The sequence below is a fragment of the Petromyzon marinus genome, chromosome 54 (genome assembly GCF_048934315.1).
Source record: "Petromyzon marinus isolate PM22_M1 ecotype Great Lakes invasive population chromosome 54, UKy_Petmar_22M1.pri1.0, whole genome shotgun sequence".
NCBI lineage: Eukaryota > Metazoa > Chordata > Hyperoartia > Petromyzontiformes > Petromyzontidae > Petromyzon > Petromyzon marinus.
The window spans coordinates 779,408-801,048 of NC_133720.1; positions in this window are offsets into that span (position 1 = coordinate 779,408).

The following is a 21,641-nucleotide window of genomic DNA, read 5'->3' on the forward strand; positions in this document are numbered from 1 at the left end:
CGCTGCGCTGCGAACCCGGTGTCCCGAGTTCGATACCCGTTCATGGCCACCAATACCGGTGACGATTATCTGAATCCGTTCTGGGCCTCCCTCAAGTCGACTCAGCCTCAAATTAGTACCTGGTGCGGTGTGTAAACATCGCCACTGGGGAGACAAAGGCGGTCGGGCGTGGTGCTGGCCGCCCATCACCACGTGTGCCGTGCCGACCTGTGTAGGCGCTCGCTAACAGCACTTTCTCCGAAAGTCTGTTAAAGCTGCACGGGGGATCTTTGTCTTTGGTTGGGTGTGTGCAGTAATGAATGAAAGGATAGCCGCGGATGCTTTTCGATGGGTTATTGTTCGTGTGCGATGTGAACCCTGCTGCCACGTGTTCGTTTGTTTTGAACTGAGCATCACGTGATTTGCTTTGCGAGTCGCAGACGACATCATCGTCGTCGTCGCGTAACGGACGCGTCACCACACGGCTCGCCGTGGGTCAATGATCTTACGCCACGTGCTCACCTCGCAAGCAAAGCTCCAGAGTTATCACTCATCATCATGAGCAGCCAGCAGCCGTCATCAATCCACTGCTGGATGAATGTCTCCCCCACACCCCCCGTCTCCATCTCTTCACGGTCGAGCAATGAAACAACACAATCCCACCCAGTGCGCTAACCACCACACCAGCGTCGCTCCGTCTCGTTCGCTCCGTCTCGCTCCCTGCGTCTCCACTGTGTACTCCGCTTGGCGGGGGAACGCCACTCGATGACTCCGGCGTTAGGGGGACGGGTGACTTTGTGAGTCCCCAGCGATGTGGCGTTCGAAGAGAGCCGAGAGCGTGGCCCGGGCGGATCGCTCGCCGCATGCGGGGTGGGGATGCCGCCTGCACCTGCAAGGCGGCACACGTGCCCCCCCCCCCCGCACGTAGGCAGCAGCTACCATTTCCCAATCGCCAACTCACGTGGCTTGCAAAGACAAAGGTCCAACCACCGCCCTCCGCGTAGTAGCCTGCACGGGCTGCTGGGCAAGTGGCGTAGCGAGCACCGATTGTGAAGGCTGGCTGGGCTCGGAGCACTTCCACGGGGTTGGGTGTGGTCAGCACCACACTCGGCCACGGCCGCCTTTGTCTCCCCAGTCCCTGGACAGGAGTGATGTTTACCCTACACAGCCACCAACCAGGTGCTCGTAAAGGCTGCGTCGACGTGCAGGGCGCCACGTGCACCTGATTGTTATCAAGGACGTGTTCTATTTCGTAAGAGCAATCCGATTACCGCGGTCATGCCCACGCTCATACAAGTCACGTAGCGAGTGACGGCAAGTCCGGGCTATAGGCAACGTTTGCACAACGTTGAAGCAACGTTGCATGTTTGTTCGGTAACCTACTGGGCAGCAGAGGAGGCAGTGCAGGAAAAATCGATCCCCTGTTGTACTGCACTTCTACGCTGCCACATCTATACGCCTCCCGCGCCTACGCCAAACCCGCACTTTGGCGGTGCGGCGTGGATGAAGTCTGGTCAGATGATCTCCTACCAGCCCGTACGGCGTGGGGCCTCATCCAGCAGTGGAGTGACAACACGGCCTGTGCATGGACATGAAACAATTTAAAGGTCCAATGGCAGTTGATGCCACCACTCCTCGCCACCACCGCCTTGCCAATCGTGCCACCTTTGCCAACCGTGCCAACTTTGGCAACCGTGCCAACTTGGCCAACCGTGCCAACCGTGCTAATCGGAGGTGCTGCTGCTGATACTGCTGCAGAGTCCATCTGCCTTTGTGAGGCTGCTCACACCGGGAGCTTTCAGGAATCGCTGTTTCGGGCTCACCACCACCACGACCCCCATGTGGAGGATGCTGCGCCTGCTCCATGATCTGCGTCTCTTGTTTACTGGAGGCATTAACATCCACGTCACCTAATCCCCGAGTTGCGTATTTCATGCGTAATCTGAATTAATCTGTGAAAATAACAGCTGCGACTTCTCGTGTGATTGTCCACTTTTTATTTGGACTTGTTTTTCTTATTTTTCAGCCCTTTCGGCCAATTCGCTGCTAGATTAAATTAAACTATTTCTTATATTACCAGGTGAGGCCCACTGAGCTGTGTAACGCCCTTTCAGAAGCGACCTGGCTATCACAAATGAGAGCTCCACGAAGTGGATTATCACGCGGAAATATATCGCAGCCAAATACTCTAAACGCACGGTGATTGTAAATGTGGAGGCAAAAACCGGAGAACCCGGAGAAAAATCCACGCGACCACGGAGAGAGACACGCAAACTCCAAATACACAGCAGCAGGCGTCTGGGTTTGGGATCGAACCCACACTGGCCTGTAGACCGGGCGAGGGAGTTAACATCTCATAGCCACCGTGGGCTATGTGGCCATTGGCAATTGTTTGACCGTACAGTAGTTCAGTGGGGGTTGGTGGAGGGGGACGGTGAACCCGTGTCACCTGTTCACGCGTCCATTATTGCTAAACTGTAGCCGGGAATCGAACCGTGTTGCCAGGTTTGTGAACCACTACGCCATCTCTCCCAATACCGCGGTTAGCTTTACTTTACCTATACATGTAAACATCAACAGCAGTCATTATTGAGTGCAATTGCTTTGGAGACACGGGCCGCTGTAGTTCCACATTAGGGGGCGATGCTGCTGTGTAACGGAGTCATCTCTCAACTCTGGTAAAGTTGGACTCTCGTATCCGGCACGCATGATGCCACGGGCTCTTTAACGTGCACCCACTGTGTGTAGCAGACGGCGCGTGGTGTGCTATGGTTCGTACCCGCAGCAATAGTAATCAGGGCGGCCGGCCGGAGTTGAACCGCGAACCTCTGCGACACTGGTGGCGAGCGGGCAGCCTCTGGGCAGGCCGCGTCACCTCCCAGGGTAACCGTGGTGGTCAACGTTGTCACGTGGTTGGAACCGTTTGACCAACGTTCAATTTTCACTGGTGGTGAAATCACCACCACCACCAACCACGTTCATCGTCAACGTCCAACACTGCCTTGTAAGAGTAGCGCGCTCGCTAACCTTACCACTTAAGCGACAGGAAAACATCCCAACACGAAACAATATTTCAACTATTCTCGTCCACTCTCTCTCCTGGCCTCTGCGCATGCGCTATGAAGAACGAAGGACCATTGCCCGAAACGTCGCCTATTGTATATATCATTTTATTAGCCCAGAGTGTTCTTGACGGATTTGTTGAGTTTTGTGAAATATCTGGCCGGCCTCATGGACTGTAATTGCTGTATTCTCCAGCAATGTGTTGTTGTTATTGTTGTTGCTATGTCTACCGTCGTGTCACGAGGCGGAGGGAATGGCAGTGGTGCCGCTGCGCTGCCCACGTGGGTGAGCCGCGCTCTTCACAGCGCCGCACTCCACCGAGAAGCACGGCTCGGCACGGCACGGCTCGGTACGGCTCGGTACGGCACGGCTCGGTTCGGCACGGCTCGGCTCACCACGTGCTCCGCAGACTCAGCAATAATGAAGAACTTTAGAGCGCAAACAAATGCAATGCTGTCCCTCAAAACAGAAACAAATAATAGATAACATCTCTACAAGATATCAGATAACATCTCTACAAGGTAATAGATAACATCTCTACAAAGACCATTTTATTACCAACTCATCAGCATGGATACTCAACACCGCATAGCTGCCTTGCAGTGGAGATGGCCCTGATACGATTTTGTGCAATTCATCATCCATCTGCAAAATTCTATCCACTGCTGGATGAGCTGATCTCCTCTCGGGCGTCTTCTCGCCCTGATGCCTTCTATTCGTACGCCGCTCTGGGTCAATGGGCAGTCATGACTGTATGTGATGTTGAACTTCTTTCGCACCGTACGTAGCCAACCGTGCTCATCGGAGGTATGGGGAGTGACACCAAGCCACGAGGCGCCGGGTCTCCCAGTCGCGCCGCGGCCTCGCGGATCCCTGGCACGGCGCGCGTCGCTCCGTCTCCGTCGCCCACGTGTCCGTGCCGCCCGTCAGTGAGTGATGTGCCCTGATGGTCCTCTCGGTACCTTGCTGGTCTCCGTGATCAGTTTCATCCACGTCCATCCGCAGCCATGGCCCCAGGTACACACACGCACTCTCCTGCAAATTGTTTTATTTCGCAAACTCGCCGTACGTTACTTCCTGCAACTCATTTTTATCTTAAGCCCATAGACATTTTTGTAAAGTTCTTAGATAATTTTCACGCGCTTTTTTTTCCATCTCAGAGGGTTAATAATTAATTCAGGGCAATGCGCAGATGTTACTCGCCAAAGAGTAAGAATCAGCAATTGCTCAGAGATTTTTCCAGCTGTCCCGCTGAGTTTGGGTTAAAATCCCTTCGGCTTAGGCCCGCAGAGCGCAGTTGTGCACCCCCAGCCCCGTGCTCTGGAACAGCCTCTGCCAACAGCAGCCCGCTCAGCCGTGACAATCGCTGCTCGCAAGACCGGACTACAAACATTTACCGTTCGCTTCTGCGCCTCGAGTCGAGATTAATTCTCCCCGCGCCTTCCGCGCTTCCGTCTCAGATGTTTGCCGAATCTGGCGCAGGCTACAAATCTGGGACTGATTGTTTGGTTTGGGCTGGGGTAAGGGTTAGGGTTGGGGTTAGGGCTTGGGTTAGGGTTAGGGATGGGGTTAGGGATGGGGTAAGGCCTTGGGTTAGTGTTAGGGCTTGGGTAAGGGCTTGGGTAAGGGCTTGGGTTAGGGATGGGGTAAGGCCTTGGGTTAGTGTTAGGGCTTGGGTAAGGGCTTGGGTTAGTGTTAGGGCTTGGGTAAGGGCTTGGGTTAGTGTTAGGGCTAGGGTAAGGGTTAGGGATGGGGTAAGGGTTTGGGCTGGGGTTAGGGTTAGGGATGGGGTAAGGGTTTGGGCTGGGGTTAGGGTCGAGGCACCCACTGCGCAACCAGATTTGGGATGTTCGGGAAAGCTCAGCACGTGGAGCTGGCACGGTGTGGGTTGTGCGACGTCTTTCCTGTACGCCACGGTTTTTCATAATCACCAATCTTGTCCATCGATAAATAAGTGCGGGGATTAATTTCTCACGAATCATATCCTGGGTCGCTGGCTGCATCGCTGTCGGCTTAGAGAGCACGACCGTGGTAACACGTTTAGGGCTCACGCTGTTAGCGAGCACCTATGAAGGCCAGCACCACGCCTGGCCGTCTTTGTCTCTCCAGTGGCTGATTGTTAAGGCTGTGTCGACTTAGAGGAGGCTTAGAATCGGTTCAAATATTTGCCACTATTATTGGTCGTGAGCGAGAATCCAACTCGTGTGGCCGGGTTCATAGCGGAGTGTGGCAACCACTGACACCACCGCTCCTCAGTATGAGAGGAGCCACAACCTGCAACTGTAAAGGCTTAGAGAGCACGACCGGTTCATAGCGGAGTGTGGCAACCACTGACACCACCACTCCTCAGTATGAGAGGAGCCACAACCTGCAACTGTAAAGGCTCACTACGATGTGGTGTGCCGGGCGTGTACATTGCGGTGTCGCCGATCCAGGCAGGCCGTGGCTGAGATGACCCTGTTCTCCTCATGTTAAAGTAAAGCCATTACAGCGCACACATGCTGCACGTACCTGATGGTTGGTACACCGATGGTGGGGGGGGAGGAATGCGCCATGACCAGGCAAGGCAATTTTCTCAATTACCGTCATTACCATAATTCGAACGGCCACATTGGACGCAGGGAGCGGCCACTGGCGTGGTGGTGTGGCGCAAAGTGACGCCGCGGAGTCGCCGCAGAGGTGACGGAGACAATCGCTGCGGCTCAGACTTGGGTCCTCGTCAACACTTTCAAGCCCCGGGAGAGAGGAGGCAACAACGGGACTCGACGTGGCCGTTCTTGCCACTTTAATGATGAAGCAACTCGCGTTGTGAATATTCACGAGAGTTTACTGAAAGTGGGGGTGGGGGGAATGGGGGAGGGGGAGTAGGGAAAGGGGAGTAGGTGCTGGGAGTTGTTTTCGCTGGAGAGGGCTTTGTTGTAGGTGCTGGGAGATGTTTTTTGCTGGAGAGGGCTTTGTTGTAGGTGCTGGAGAGGGCTTTGTTGTAGGTGCTGGTAGGTGCTGGAGAATGCTTTTATGTAGGTGCTGGTAGGTGCTGGAGAGGGGCTTTGTTGTAGGTGCTGGTAGGTGCTGGAGAGGGGCTTTGTTGTAGGTGCTGGGAGATGTTTTTTGCTGGAGAGGGCTTTGTTGTAGGTGCTGGTAGGTGCTGGTAGGTGCTGGAGAGGGCTTTGTTGTAGGTGCTGGTAGGTGCTGGTAGGTGCTGGCTAATCGCTGCCGCTGCTGTTTCTGCAGCGTGGGGTTCGGTGACCGTAACGCCGAGTCGCCGTCCTCATCGCCGCTTAACCGGTTTGGCAAAACATTGCTGGCTTGGCCCTCTTTAAAACCTTGTAGAGGCGTTTTCATGTCTAGGTATGTGAGCCTCAGGTAGATATATACGGACACACACGCACATAAGCTTATTTTTTTACACGTAGGCTTTCACGACCAATGGTATGATTCATAATTAGTTTTCAACTGTACCCTCCGCTACTCGACAGACCTTATATGCAAATTGATTTGAGTTTTCAGCCAAACAACTTAATTTGATCAGCTGTGTTGGGTGGCGGAGGGCATCGTTAAACATTGGCGTTATACCTCCGCGATCTAACCCGAAAGCAACTAATTGTGAACCGTCTATCATCTTACAGAGGCCATGAATCTGCACGCTTTAATTGTAACAATTTTTTAAAAAAAAATACATATAATTATTACTATATAATTTGTTTCGCCAGGAAAGCATAATGTGCCAACTTCCGTGCTGTCTTTGTCCGTTCACGATTACAATCGAAGAGCATTTCCCCTGGGGCCGGTGGGAGGGTGGAGAGGGCACACACGGGCGGGGTCATCTCGTCGTCCGTCCACCTCCACGAGGGGTGGACTCTTCCGCGGTGGTGACGGTCGTCGCCCGAAACTCGCGATCCCGGAGGTCGCAGGGGTCAATTCTATCTCACGTCGCGGAAGTGAACACGGAATGGGAGAGTTTCCCAAACCTCCCACCCACCTCTGTCGAAGGCCCAATCGGCACGCGCGGGGGCACACCGGAGTCGTCTGTGGATCGGCGAGTGATGAGTGGTGGGGTAAAGTGTGGGTACTCGACACAACTCTTGTGGAAGAGTTTCCCGCAGAGCCCCATTCATTCCGCGTGTTCAGGGCAATGTTGTAACACTTCTCAAAGCTGTTGTTAGTCCAGCAGCACCACCACCATCAACATTTGTTATTTTTAACGCTCCTCCCAAGGGGTTATAGTTCCAGAAAATATCTAAAATTGGATGGGGGGGGGGTGAATGGCGGTTTTGTGCACACTGCATTGAGATCTCTGATTGTATTTGTCTCCGCGAAATCAGACACACACGCTCGCTCACACACGTGCACACACGCACTCACACACTCACACACACGTGCACACACGCACTCACACACACACACTCGTGCACCCACTCGCACCACACACACACACGTGTACACACGCACTCACACACACACGTGCACACACGCACTCACACACACACGTGCACACGTGCACACACGCACACCCACTCACACACGCGTGCACACGTCTTCACGAGCTCACACCATGTACACAGGTTGTGCACGCACACACACGCGTGCACACACCGTGTACAGTACTCACACACACGTGCACACACGCACTCACACACACACGTGCACACACCGTGTACAGTACTCACACACGTGCACACACGCACGCACACACACACGTGCACACACCGTGTACAGTACACACACACACGTGCACACACGTACTCACACACACACGTGCACACACCGTGTACAGTACTCACACACACGTGCACACACCGTGTACAGTACTCACACACGCGTGCACACACCGTGTACAGTACTCACACACACGTGCACACACCGTGTACAGTACTCACACACGCGTGCACACACCGTGTACAGTACTCACACACACGTGCACACACCGTGTACAGTACTCACACACGCGTGCACACACCGTGTACAGTACTCACACACACGTGCACACACGCACTCACACACACACGCGTGCACACACCGTGTACAGTACTCACACACACGTGCACACACCGTGTACAGTACTCACACACACGTGCACACACCGTGTACAGTACTCACACACACGTGCACACACCGTGTACAGTACTCACACACACTCCTCCTCGACTCCCCCTCCTCGTCTCCGATTGCGACACCGCCCGCAGCTGGGGCGAGCAGCAACGGTGGGGGGCGGGGGGTGGTGGCGGTGGGGGACAATAACCTCGCCCCCATTGTTTCAGCTGCCGCACCGGGAGATCGAATCAGGCCGGCCACCTCTGGGGTTGCAGAGTGCATGTTGCACTTCTTTCGCACCGTACGTATCCAACCGTGCCGCGCTCCGAGGTGCGACGTGCAGCAGCAGCAGCAGCAGCGCGGTGTTGTCCAGGAGATGAGTCCCAATGTCGACAGGTCCCAGCCGCGGCGCGGGCGTCGGGCTGGCGTGGTTTGTTGCACGAAGAACCACGCCGCCTCGTCAAGGAGGATGAACCACGTCACCTCGTCAAGGAGGATGAACCACGCCACCTCGTCAAGGAGGATGAACCACGCCGCCTCGTCAAGGAGGATGAACCACGCCACCTCGCCCACCTCGTCAAGGAGGATGAACCACGCCGCCTCGTCAAGGAGGATGAACCACGCCACCTCGTCCACCTCGTCAAGGAGGATGAACCACGCCACCTCGTCAAGGAGAATGAACCACGCCACCTCGTCCACTTCGTCAAGGAGGATGAACCACGCCACCTCGTCCACCTCGTCAAGGAGGATGAACCACGTCACCTCGTCAAGGAGGATGAACCACGCCACCTCGTCAAGGAGGATGAACCACGCCGCCTCGTCAAGGAGGATGAACCACGCCACCTCGTCAAGGAGGATGAACCACGCCGCCTCGTCAAGGAGGATGAACCACGCCACCTCGCCCGCCTCGTCAAGGAGGATGAACCACGCCACCTCGTCAAGGAGGATGAACCACGCCGCCTCGTCAAGGACGATGAACCACGCCGCCTCGTCAAGGACGATGAACCACACCAATCACTCGAGCGGCGTTCCGCCGACCACCGAACAGAGGAGGCGAAGTGCATCGCGCGGCCCTTTCAGGTGCGCTGCTTCTGCGGCCGTCTGGAACGCTCTTCCGTCCGTTCGTAGTGAACGACTGGAAGCTACAGTGAGGGAAAAAAATATTTGATTCCCTGCTGATTTTGTACCTTTGCCCACTGACGAAGAAATTATCACTCTATACTTTTAATGGTAGGTTTATTTGAACAGTGAGAGACAGAATAACAACAAAAATCCAGAAAAACGCATGTCAAAAATGTTATGAATTGATTTGCATTTTAATGAGGGAAATAAGTATTTGACCCTTCTGCAAAACATGACTTAGTACTTGGTGGCAAAACCCTTGTTGGCAATCACAGAGGTCAGACGTTTCTTGTAGTTGGTCACCAGGTTTGCACACATCTCAGGAGGGATTTTGTCCCACTCCTCTTTGCAGATCTTCTCCAAGTCATTAAGGTTTCGAGGCTGACGTTTGGCAACTCGAACCTTCAGCTCCCTCCACAGATTTTCTATGGGATTAAGGTCTGGAGACTGGCTAGCAGAAAACACCCCCAAAGCATAATATTTCCACCTCCATGTTTGACGGTGGGGATGGTGTTCTTGTGGTCATAGGCAGCATTCCTCCTCCTCCAAATACGGCAAGTTGAGTTGATGCCAAATAGCTCCATTTTGGTCTCATCTGACCACAACACTTTCACCCAGTTGTCCTCTGAATCATTCAGATGTTCATTGGCAAACTTCAGACGGGCATGTATATGTGCTTTCTTGAGCAGGGGGACCTTGCAGGAGCTGCAGGATTTCAGTCCTTCACGGCGTAGTGTGTTACCAATTGTTTTCTTGGTGACTATGGTCCCAGCTACCTTGAGATCATTGACAAGATCCTCCCGTGTAGTTCTGGGCTGATTCCTCACCGGTCTCATGATCATTGCAACTCCACGAGGTGAGATCTTGCATGGAGCCCCAGGCCGAGGGAGATTGACAGTTCTTTTGTGTCTCTTCTATTTGCGAATAATCGCACCAACTGTTGTCACCTTCTCACCAAGCTGCTTGGCAATGGTCTTGTAGCCCATTCCAGCCTTGTGTAGGTCTACAATCTTGTCCCTGACATCCTTGGAGAGCTCTTTGGTCTTGGCCATGGTGGAGAGTTTGGAATCTGATTGATTGATTGCTTCTGTGGACAGGTGTCTTTTATACAGGTAACGAGCTGAGATTAGGAGCATACCCTTAAAGGGAGTGCTCCTAATCTCAGCTTGTTACCTGTATAAAAGACACCTGGGAGCCAGACATCTTTTTGATTGAGAGGGGGTCAAATACTTATTAGATGCGTACACAATATGCGTTACTGTTGAGTCAGTTTGCCGGCGACGTTACACAAAGCAAGACACACCAACACTCAGGAGCGAGTTGCATGTCGTTTCGCTGTTCCTCTGTTGAAGGAGCCCAGACTCCAGTTGTTCACGATAGGGGTTCTCGTCATTATTATGTCCACATCTATAATGCACATCAAGATGTATCTACGTTCACCACAATGTTGTAAAAAGAGAAATTCCTCAACTGAATTGCCACTCTAAATCTCCAGGATTCGACGGCTCGTTACACCCCGAGCTTGTGAACTACACATTCACAGTGCCATGTAAACAAGATAGTACAGTCAATGTAAACAAGACAGTACAGATTTTTTTATTTAAAGCTTTCGTGACTGCAGTAATTCATATACTTAGCTCTTTCGGTAAAGTCACGTTGAAGGGAAACAATAAAATAATAAAATATATAAAACAATAAAAATTCTCACGACGTTTCGACCATAACACAAACGGTCGTCATCAGGTGATGACCGTTTGTGTTATGGTCGAAACGTGATAATTTTTATTGTTTTATATATATTTTATTATTTTATTGTTTCCCTTCAACGTGACTTTACCGAAAGAGCTAAGAATAAGACAGTACAGTTCATGTAAACAAGATAGTACAGTCCATGTAAACAAGATAGTACAGTCCATGTAAACAAGATAGTACAGTCCATGTAAACAAGATAGTACAGTCCATGTAAACAAGATAGTACAGTCCATGTAAACAAGATAGTACAGTCCAGTTAAACAAGATAGTACAGTCCATGTAAACAAGATAGTACAGTCCATGTAAACAAGATAGTACAGTCCATGTAAACAAGATAGTACAGTCCAGTTAAACAAGATAGTACAGTTCATGTAAACAAGATAGTACAGTCCATGTAAACAAGATAGTACAGTCCATGTAAACAAGATAGTACAGTCCATGTAAACAAGATAGTACAGTCCATGTAAACAATATAGTACAGTCCATGTAAACAAGATAGTACAGTGCATGTAAACAAGATAGTACAGTCCAGTTAAGCAAGATAGTACAGTCCAGTTAAACAAGATAGTGCAGTCCATGTAAACAATATAGTACAGTCCATGTAAACAAGATAGTACATTCCATGTAAACAAGATAGTACAGTCCAGTTAAACAAGATAGTACAGTTCATGTAAACAAGATAGTACAGTCCATGTAAACAAGATAGTACGGTCCATGTAAACAAGATAGTACAGTCCATGTAAACAATATAGTACAGTTCATGTAAACAAGATAGTACAGTCCATGTAAACAAGATAGTACGGTCCATGTAAACAAGATAGTACGGTCCATGTAAACAAGATAGTACAGTCCATGTAAACAATATAGTACAGTCCTTGTAAACAAGATAGTACAGTCCAGTTAAACAAGATAGTACAGTCCATGTAAACAAGATAGTACAGTCCATGTAAACAAGATAGTACAGTCCATGTAAACAAGATAGTACAGTCCATGTAAACAAGATAGTACAGTCCATGTAAACAAGATAGTACGGTCCATGTAAACAAGATAGTACAGTCCATGTAAACAAGGCCACACGCGTGGCTGACCATTGGTAATCTGCATTGACGGACAGCGGCGATCCGGATTGCGGGGCCACTGGCTGATGAGAGATGATAATCGATCGGACTGTCGGCAGTGGCGACAATGACAGGACCTTGCAGTTACAGAGTTTCATAGAGATCCACAGAGTTTCATAGAGATCCACAGAGTTTCATAGAGATCCACAAAGTTTCATAGAGATCCACAGAGTTGCATAGAGATCCACAGAGTTGTGTAGAGATCCACAGAGTTTCATAGAGATCCACAGAGTTTCATAGAGATCCACAGAGTTGTGTAGAGATCCACAGAGTTGCGTAGAGATCCACAAAGTTTCATAGAGATCCACAGAGTTGTGTAGAGATCCACAGAGTTTCATAGAGATCCACAGAGTTTCATAGAGATCCACAGAGTTTCATAGAGATCCACAGAGTTACATAGAGATCCACAGAGTTGCATAGAGATCCACAGAGTTGTGTAAAGATCCACAGAGTTGCATAGAGATCCACAGAGTTGTGTAGAGATCCAAAGAGTTGCATAGAGATGCACAGAGTTACATAGAGATCCACAGAGTTGCGTAGAGATCCACAGAGTTACATAGAGATCCACAGAGTTGCGTAGAGATCCACAGAGTTGCGTAGAGATCCACAGAGTTGTGTAGAGATCCACAGAGTTGCGTAGAGATCCACAGAGTTTCATAGAGATCCACAGAGTTTCATAGAGATCCACAAAGTTTCATAGAGATCCACAGAGTTGCATAGAGATCCACAGAGTTGTGTAGAGATCCACAGAGTTGCGTAGAGATCCACAGAGTTGCGTAGAGATCCACAGAGTTTCATAGAGATCCACAGAGTTACATAGAGATCCACAGAGGTGTGTAGAGATCCACAGAGTTGCGTAGAGATCCACAGAGTTGCGTAAAGATCCACAAAGTTTCATAGAGATCCACAGAGTTGTGTAGAGATCCACAGAGTTGTGTAGAGATCCACAGAGTTACATAGAGATCCACAGAGTTTCATAGAGATCCACAGAGTTGCGTAGAGATCCACAGAGTTACATAGAGATCCACAGAGGTGTGTAGAGATCCACAGAGTTGCGTAGAGATCCACAGAGTTGCGTAAAGATCCACAAAGTTTCATAGAGATCCACAGAGTTGTGTAGAGATCCACAGAGTTGTGTAGAGATCCACAGAGTTGTGTAGAGATCCACAGAGTTACATAGAGATCCACAGAGTTGCATAGAGATCCACAGAGTTACATAGAGATCCACAGAGTTGCGTAGAGATCCACAGAGTTACATAGAGATCCACAGAGTTGCATAGAGATCCACAGAGTTACATAGAGATCCACAGAGTTGCATAGAGATCCACAGAGTTACATAAAGATCCACAGAGTTGCGTAGAGATCCACAGAGTTGTGTAGAGATCCACAGAGTTGTGTAGAGATCCACCGAGTTGTGTAGAGATCCACAGAGTTGCATAGAGATCCACAGAGTTGTGTAAAGATCCACAGAGTTGCATAGAGATCCACAGAGTTGTGTAGAGATCCACAGAGTTGTGTAGAGATCCACAGAGTTTCATAGAGACCCACAGAGTTGCATAGAGATCCACAGAGTTTCATAGAGATCTAGAGAGTTGCATAGAGATCCACAGAGTTACATAGAGATCCACAGAGTTGCGTAAAGATCCACAGAGTTGTGTAGAGATCCACAGAGTTGTGTAGAGATCCACAGAGTTACATAGAGATCCACAGAGTTGTGTAGAGATCCACAGAGTTGCATAGAGATCCACAAAGTTTCATAGAGATCCACAGAGTTGTGTAGAGATCCACAGAGTTGTGTAGAGATCCACCGAGTTGTGTAGAGATCCACAGAGTTGCATAGAGATCCACAGAGTTGTGTAAAGATCCACAGAGTTGCATAGAGATCCACAGAGTTGTGTAGAGATCCACAGAGTTGTGTAGAGATCCACAGAGTTTCATAGAGACCCACAGAGTTGCATAGAGATCCACAGAGTTTCATAGAGATCTAGAGAGTTGCATAGAGATCCACAGAGTTACATAGAGATCCACAGAGTTGCGTAAAGATCCACAGAGTTGTGTAGAGATCCACAGAGTTGTGTAGAGATCCACAGAGTTACATAGAGATCCACAGAGTTGTGTTGAGATCCACAGAGTTGCATAGAGATCCACAAAGTTTCATAGAGATCCACAGAGTTGTGTAGAGATCCACAGAGTTGCGTAGAGATCCACAGAGTTTCATAGAGATCCACAGAGTTGTGTAGAGATCCACAGAGTTGCATAGAGATCCACAGAGTTGTGTAGAGATCCACAGAGTTGCGTAGAGATCCACAGAGTTGCATAGAGATCCACAGAGTTACATAGAGATCCACAGAGTTGCATAGAGATCCACAGAGTTGCGTAGAGATCCACAGAGTTGTGTAGAGATCCACAAAGTTTCATAGAGATCCACAGAGTTGCATAGAGATCCACAGAGTTGCGTAAAGATCCACAGAGTTGCATAGAGATCCACAGAGTTGTGTAAAGATCCACAGAGTTGTGTAGAGATCCACCGAGTTGTGTAGAGATCCACAGAGTTGCATAGAGATCCACAGAGTTGCATAGAGATCCACAGATGTGTAGAGATCCAAAGAGTTGCATAGAGATCCACAGAGTTACATAGAGATCCACAGAGTTGTGTAGAGATCCACAGAGTTGTGTAGAGATCCACAGAGTTGTGTAGAGATCAACAGAGTTGCATAGAGATCCACAGAGTTGTGTAGAGATCCACAGAGTTGTGTAGAGATCCACAGAGTTGTGTAGAGATCCACAGAGTTGTGTAGAGATCCACAGAGTTTCATAGAGACCCACAGAGTTGCATAGAGATCCACAGAGTTTCATAGAGATCCACAGAGTTGTGTAGAGATCCACAGAGTTTCATAGAGACCCACAGAGTTGCATAGAGATCCACAGAGTTTCATAGCACTGCAGGCTGGAGGGAGCGGAACCCGTGGGCTGTGCAGCGCAGTTGCACCGCCTGGGCACTCCGTGACTCCGATGGACAGGGCGAGATATACGTCGCAGTGGGCTCGCACCGTTCCCATGAGCTGTGGCCTAGAAAAGAGAGTCAAGCAGATGGTGATCGTGATAACTTTAATATAAATTGTTTTATGGTTATCGTTGATATACGGTGGGTTTTTTTTCTGGAAGATTTTGCTGCTTTTAAGATGTTCTTTGTTCATGTTTTTGTTTGTTGCGGTTGCACCTGAGTCAAGAGCCACGTGGCTCACAAGGCTATCTCCATATTTATAAAAGGCAAAGTTGTGATTATGTGTGTCTGTTCAAAATGTTTTGCGTATTTCCCGACATGCAACAAACTGGAAATTTGCCATGTGGGTACTTTCCAAACTGTACACCATGTAAAAATTATAAAAATACACTTTTTTTGGGGGGTGGAGCTCAATAATGCATTTATTTTTTGCACGGCAAGTGAGCTGTGACGTCAAATCTGTCACGTGACCCTCGCAAGTGGAGGCTTAACGCTTTTAGTGTAGCGGTTAGCGCGCTGTGTGTGTGTAATCTATGTGTGTGTGTCTGTGTGTGTGTAATCTCTGAAGTGCTCGCTAACAGCACTTGCCCCTACAGTCTGTTAAGGCTATATGGGGGATATTTGATCTTTGTAATCTCTGTGTGTGTGGAAGCGTAACGCATTGTAGTGTAGTGGTTAGCGCGCTGTGTGTGTGTGTGTGTAATCTGCGTGTGTGTGTAATCTGTGTGTGGAAGCGTAACGCATTGTAGTGTAGTGGTTGGTTAGCGCGCTGTGTGTGTGTGTAATCTGTGTGTGTGTAATCTGTGTGTGGAAGCGTAACGCATTGTAGTGTAGTGGTTAGCGCGCTGTGTGTGTGTAATCTATGTGCGTGTGTCTGTGTGTGTAATCTCTGTGTGTGTAATATATGTGTGTGTGTAATCTATGTGTGTGTGGAAGCGTAACGCATTGTAGTGTAGCGGTTAGCGCGCTGTGTGTGTGTGTAATCTATGTGTGTGTGTGTGTAATCTATGTGTGTGTAATCTGTGTGTGTGTAATCTGTGTCTGTGTGTGTAATCTGTGTCTGTGTGTGTAATCTGTGTCTGTGTGTGTCTGTGTGTGTAATCTGTGTCTGTGTGTGTCTGTGTGTGTGTGTAATCTGTGTGTGTAATCTGTGTCTGTGTGTGTCTGTGTGTGTGTGTGTAATCTGTGTGTGTGTGGAAGTGTAACGCATTGTAGTGGAGTGTTTAGCGCGCTGCGCTACGAACCCGGCGTACCGAGTTCGATTCCCGCTCACGGCCACCAACGGTGACGACTATTTTAACCGGTTCTGGGCCTCCCCTAGGTCGACTCAGCCTCAAACGAGTAACTGCTGTGGTGTGTCAACATCGCCACTGGGGAGACAAAGGCGGCCGGGCGTGCTGCTGTCACCCACCCCCTCGTACCTAATAACTGAAACTGATCGTGGTGATGCGTGTACTGGTGTATTGACATAAATGGTGTCACTCGAGTGTATCGACAGTACCGAGTGAAGAGTGGTGCTGTATGTGTGGAGCTTCTCGCCCCAGCACAAGAGTCAGCGTGCCATGGAAGGGCTCGACAGAGGGCACAGTCCCGGTGGCAGTGACAGAGAGGTCGGGTGAGGACATCACAGTTTGGGTGAACCCGAGAGGGCACGTGACCGGACGAGGTGGTAACGAGGGCCAAAGAGGAGGTGAGAGGGACACGTGGGCCCTGAGTCTCCGAGAAGGATCTGGAAAGCCCATAAAGGCCGAGTCCCGAGAGTGATCGGGGCCTCTTCATCTCTGAGAAGAAGTCCTCCGCCTTCGATCCTGGGTCCTCGGTCTCCGGTCTTCACGCACGTGGACCAGGCAGCGTGTTTAGCTGTCCTGGTCCGATGTAGTAGTTATCCCGTCCAGTGTGTAGATAGTCAGCCGTGGTGGTCACCACCCTAAGTCATTACTCTGTTCATGTAAAATTTCGATTTAAGTTAATAAACGTGTTGCCTCCAAGATGAAGTGTGCGCCTCAATTGAACCCACTACACTTGTAACAGATCCCATCGTGCTCGCTGGTCTCTAAATCAGATACCAGGAGGCTCGGGATGGCTAAGTCTAGCAGCTACGGCTCCTCCTCCTCCTCCGTGCGTGCCGGATGAAAGTGCAGTCAGCGCACGCCTCGGACTCGTTCATCAAGTATCGCTCGCCACTGATGCTAGCCGTGACCAAGAGTCGCACTCGGGTCACCGTGTTCACAGCGCGTATCTCGCGTTACAGGCATTCGGTGTCTCGTGTTGTTTTCACGCCGAGCGGAGTTTTACTGTCGCTGGAGGCAGTGGCGGCGGTCTCCTGGCCGCGGTCCAACGAGCGGCGGCTTCACCAGAGTCTCCTTCTCCTGGCCAGAGCTCCCTGAGCAGAAGTCTCCCCGTGATGATCCTGGGAGTCGATGAGTGTCACGCGGGACGCCGGGGTGACACGTGGCAGAAGCAAAGCAAGCGAATGCATTTGGCTCCAAGGGGCCCCAGTTTCATGATTTAAACAAAAAATCCTAGAAGTGAACGATTTATCGGCTCTAATTAAAATCCTGGTATGCAGAAAAAAATCAAATTAACTTCAAAAGCCAATTAATCATTCTCATCTCTTTCGTGTCTGCATCTCTGTTCTCTCATGTCACGACATCTCCATCTCTCGTTTCCATCGCTCTCATTTCGTGTCTCATTTATATCACCCTCTTCTCTCATCACATCACATATCCACATCTTTTGATAACGTCTCACCTGGGAGATTATATAACACAAGCGAAACTCCGTCCTCCCGAAAAAATACATCCTTACATTGCCCCCCGCAACCCGCACGAATGCCCCCCACCATAGCCCCCACACCCACCAGTTACCCCCCCCCCCCCACCAACAATGGGCCAGTACCACTGCTGGGAGTGGAGTGGGGGCGCGTGTGGCACTAACGAGTAAATAAATCGCAAGGCGCACGCGGAGATGAGGCTTGGGGGTGCTCGCGGTAGCAGGTGGCAAGGTCGCGTCTCATGGGGTCAGTTCCCTGGGGCACGGTCGGTGGGGGGGGGGTCACGAACTTGGGTAAAGAAGTAGGTGGCCTATACAGGTCACCAGACATCAATGGGGATTACGTGTACGCAGACAATAACACTCATAATAGAGGGGGGTTTTGGGTTAGATCGCGTAAATATAAACGTGTCGTTAAAACCCACCACCACCCGACACAGCCAACTGGTAAGGGTTGTCACGTAAACAGAACGTGACTTTACCGAATAGAACCAAAGAGTATAAAACGTGACCAATTCGTCACTAGTACAGCACTAACCGGTGTGTTGGAGAGCCAAGCCACAACATTTACAATCTGAGTACGACGTTTCGCCAGTAATTACAACTAGCTTCATCAAGTCCACCTGTTTAGTTCCCTACATAGAGCCGTAGAAGTGGTGACCACGCTTCTGCGCTCTTCTTGCACAAAGTGGGTGGGGGGAAACGTCGTGCTCGGATTGTAAATGTTGTGGCTTGGCTCTCCAACACACAACCGGTTAGTGCTGTACTAGTATACTACACTATACACTACACTAGTGCTGTACTAGTACACTACACTATACACTAGTGTTGTACTAATATACTACACTATATACTACACACTAGTGCTGTACGAGTGACGAATTGGCCACGTTCTGTTTACGTGACAACCCTTACTAGTTGGCTGTGTCGGGTGGTGGCGGGTTTAACGACACAACATTTATATTTATGTGATCTAACACAAAAAAATTATGTTATGGATGAGATGTTTCATTTTTTATTTCACCTTTATTTAACCAGGTCAAAAGCCCTCGAGGCTAAACACCTCTTTTGCGAGGGGGACCTGGGAAGAAGTCAGCAAAAATAAATCACCACACATACACACACACACATAAAATACGAAATAGTACAATACAAAACATTAACAACAATTACAGTGGTCAATGACATTTTCTTCTATCAGAGCTTTGAAATCAGACAGTGACACCCTCTTCTCCGGTTTTAAAATCTTTTGTCATTAATTCCAGGACCAAGGAGAATGCTAGGAAATTGGTGGCGACAGGCGACGACTTGTTACACAGAAGCAGAGCAGTGACTGTGTGTGGACTGCCCGGGCTGAGATGCTCTCCTCTGCTCGGTCTATCAGTTACCCCGCTGGTTTTCAAGGGCGATCCGTGGTGCGCTCAGCACAGCACAACAACAACAACGACGACCACATCAGAGTGATCCGGAGCGACAGACGCCGTCGGAATAGAATCCGTGAGAGGTGGCGCAGAGCGACACCAAAAGAACAAACCGAGTGCTTAAAGAACAAAACAATAATTCACCAAATGCACCGTGTGTCCGGGCACAGGGCGACACAATGTCACGTGAAGGCGCCGAGACACGAGCGAGGAGGAAATTGCCCCAACGCGATGCGCGGCCCGGTGGGTGGGTGAGGGGGGGGGTGAACCCCAACACGCGCCGCCTGCGTATTGGGGGGGGGGGTCTACTGACAATGTGCGCATAGGAAACGGTGGGGGGCAGGGGGAAGCCTCGACAATAATTTATCTACATTGGCCTTCAAATGAATTAGTCCGGCAGTGGACTATCTGTTTGCTTTAACACGTTAATATTAATCATCCTTGATCGTTTCTGCGTGGATTAAATATCGGCCGTTCTATGGGATTCGGGGGGAGGGGGGGGGACGTACGCAGGTGGGGGGGGGGGGGGTAAAAAGTCCGCGTGCCTACATGGAGGGGGGGGAGGGGTCAAGTTTTGACAGATTTTTGCGTGCGTACTAAATGGATGGCCCCATAGCGTGGCAGTGGCGTGACCTCGAGCTGGGGAATTGTGGTCCCGCCTCCAACTGTGCCGATATCACGCGTTGGACTGCGCGAGCCCAGGCTGGGCGAGGTTCGAGATCCGCGCTCTCCCATCCCAGGGAGGTCCCGACTGAGAATGTTTGGGAATCGGCAACCGAAGCGGGAGGTCGCTCCATCTCCTCTTGCTGAGCCCCAAAGGTCTGGAACTGTCTCCCCCCCCTCTCCCCCCTCCCAGTCGTCCGTGTTGTCGACTCCCTGCTCATGTTCAAGTCCTTGCTCAGTGCGCTTCGTGCCAATGCTCCATGGCTGGCGCACCGCGTCTCTCGCTCTCTCGTGTCCATGCGCGGCGTCTCCTAGAGCAGGTCGCGTTTAGGTGACACAATATTTAGGTGACACAATATTTAGGTGACACAATATTTAGGTGACACAATATTTAGGTGACACAATAGCTAGGTGACACAATATTTAGGTGACACAATATTTAGGTGACACAATATTTAGGTGACACAATATTTAGGTGACACAATATTTAGGTGATACAATATTTAGGTGACACAATATTTAGGTGACACAATGTCTAGGTGACACAATATTTAAGTGACACAATGTTTAGGTGACACAATATTTAGCTGACACAATATTTAGGTGACACGATATTCTCAGCCGTGCTGTGTGTACACACGGTGTCTCTATCGTCACGCGGGAAGCCACGCTCACGGGGGGATCGCGTTCCCTCGCGGTCCGCACAGAGACGGAGGCTCACCCATTCCGCACAGCGAGCGCGACCCTTTCATTGAACCAACTCGTGACATTTCCCACGAGTGACAGAATAAAGAACATATCAGAATTCATCCTGGCGAAATTCGATGAGCTATGCGGCTCTTTTTCACAGTTGTCCAAGTAGGTTGCGGGTCAGAAAGTTACAATAACAAACAGCACAACAACACGACAGCAGTGCGAGGTATGGGAAAGACAAACACATCACTAAAAGATTAAATAATAAAGATAAAGTATATAAGCTCAAATTGCATGAGTACACCAATTCCCAGGCTTGTGCTGTGAAGAAGGGCCATTGGCCGAAACGTCAACTGTTCTGTACTTTTTCTTTGAAGGCCACGGTGTTATTTATTGACACGGAGCGTGTTGAGTCTTGTTGTTGTTGCTGTTATTATTTGTGATCGTGCCCCACTGCCAACGCAGCACCAGCAGCAGCATCATCATACGATCTGTGTATAAATACCGAAGGGCTGTCCACGAGCATCATACGCAGCGTGCCACCAGTGTAGGACGGAGGAGGCTGGCGGGACGTCGTCGTGGATATGGTTTCTGCGCGTGTTTACTTTGCCCGCTAGATTGGCCCTAAAAGTTAATACGTTACATAGCTCTGCTGCTTATGCTTTCGCTCCCATGATAAGCGTGACTTTAATTTTAATTTATTTATCTCCGCATTATTGAGAAATGTGTGATTTTGCCATGCGTTAGGGCAATAAAGATGTTGCTTTTGTATGTTCACTCTGTTGTTAATGTTTCAAGGTTGTATTGATCTGCTAGAGCACACGCCACAACAAACTATAAACCTTGTGTTAGGGACAGTGCATGAAGTGGGTTATGGATGCATGCCTATTAACACATTCAATTGCACAGTTTACAATGCCCCTGCGATACGTGTCCAGGTTGTCACCGCGCGCTGTTGTTATTGTTGTTGTTATTTTTTTTATTGTGCCGGCACCAAATTTTCGTGGAGCTTCATTTTCGGTT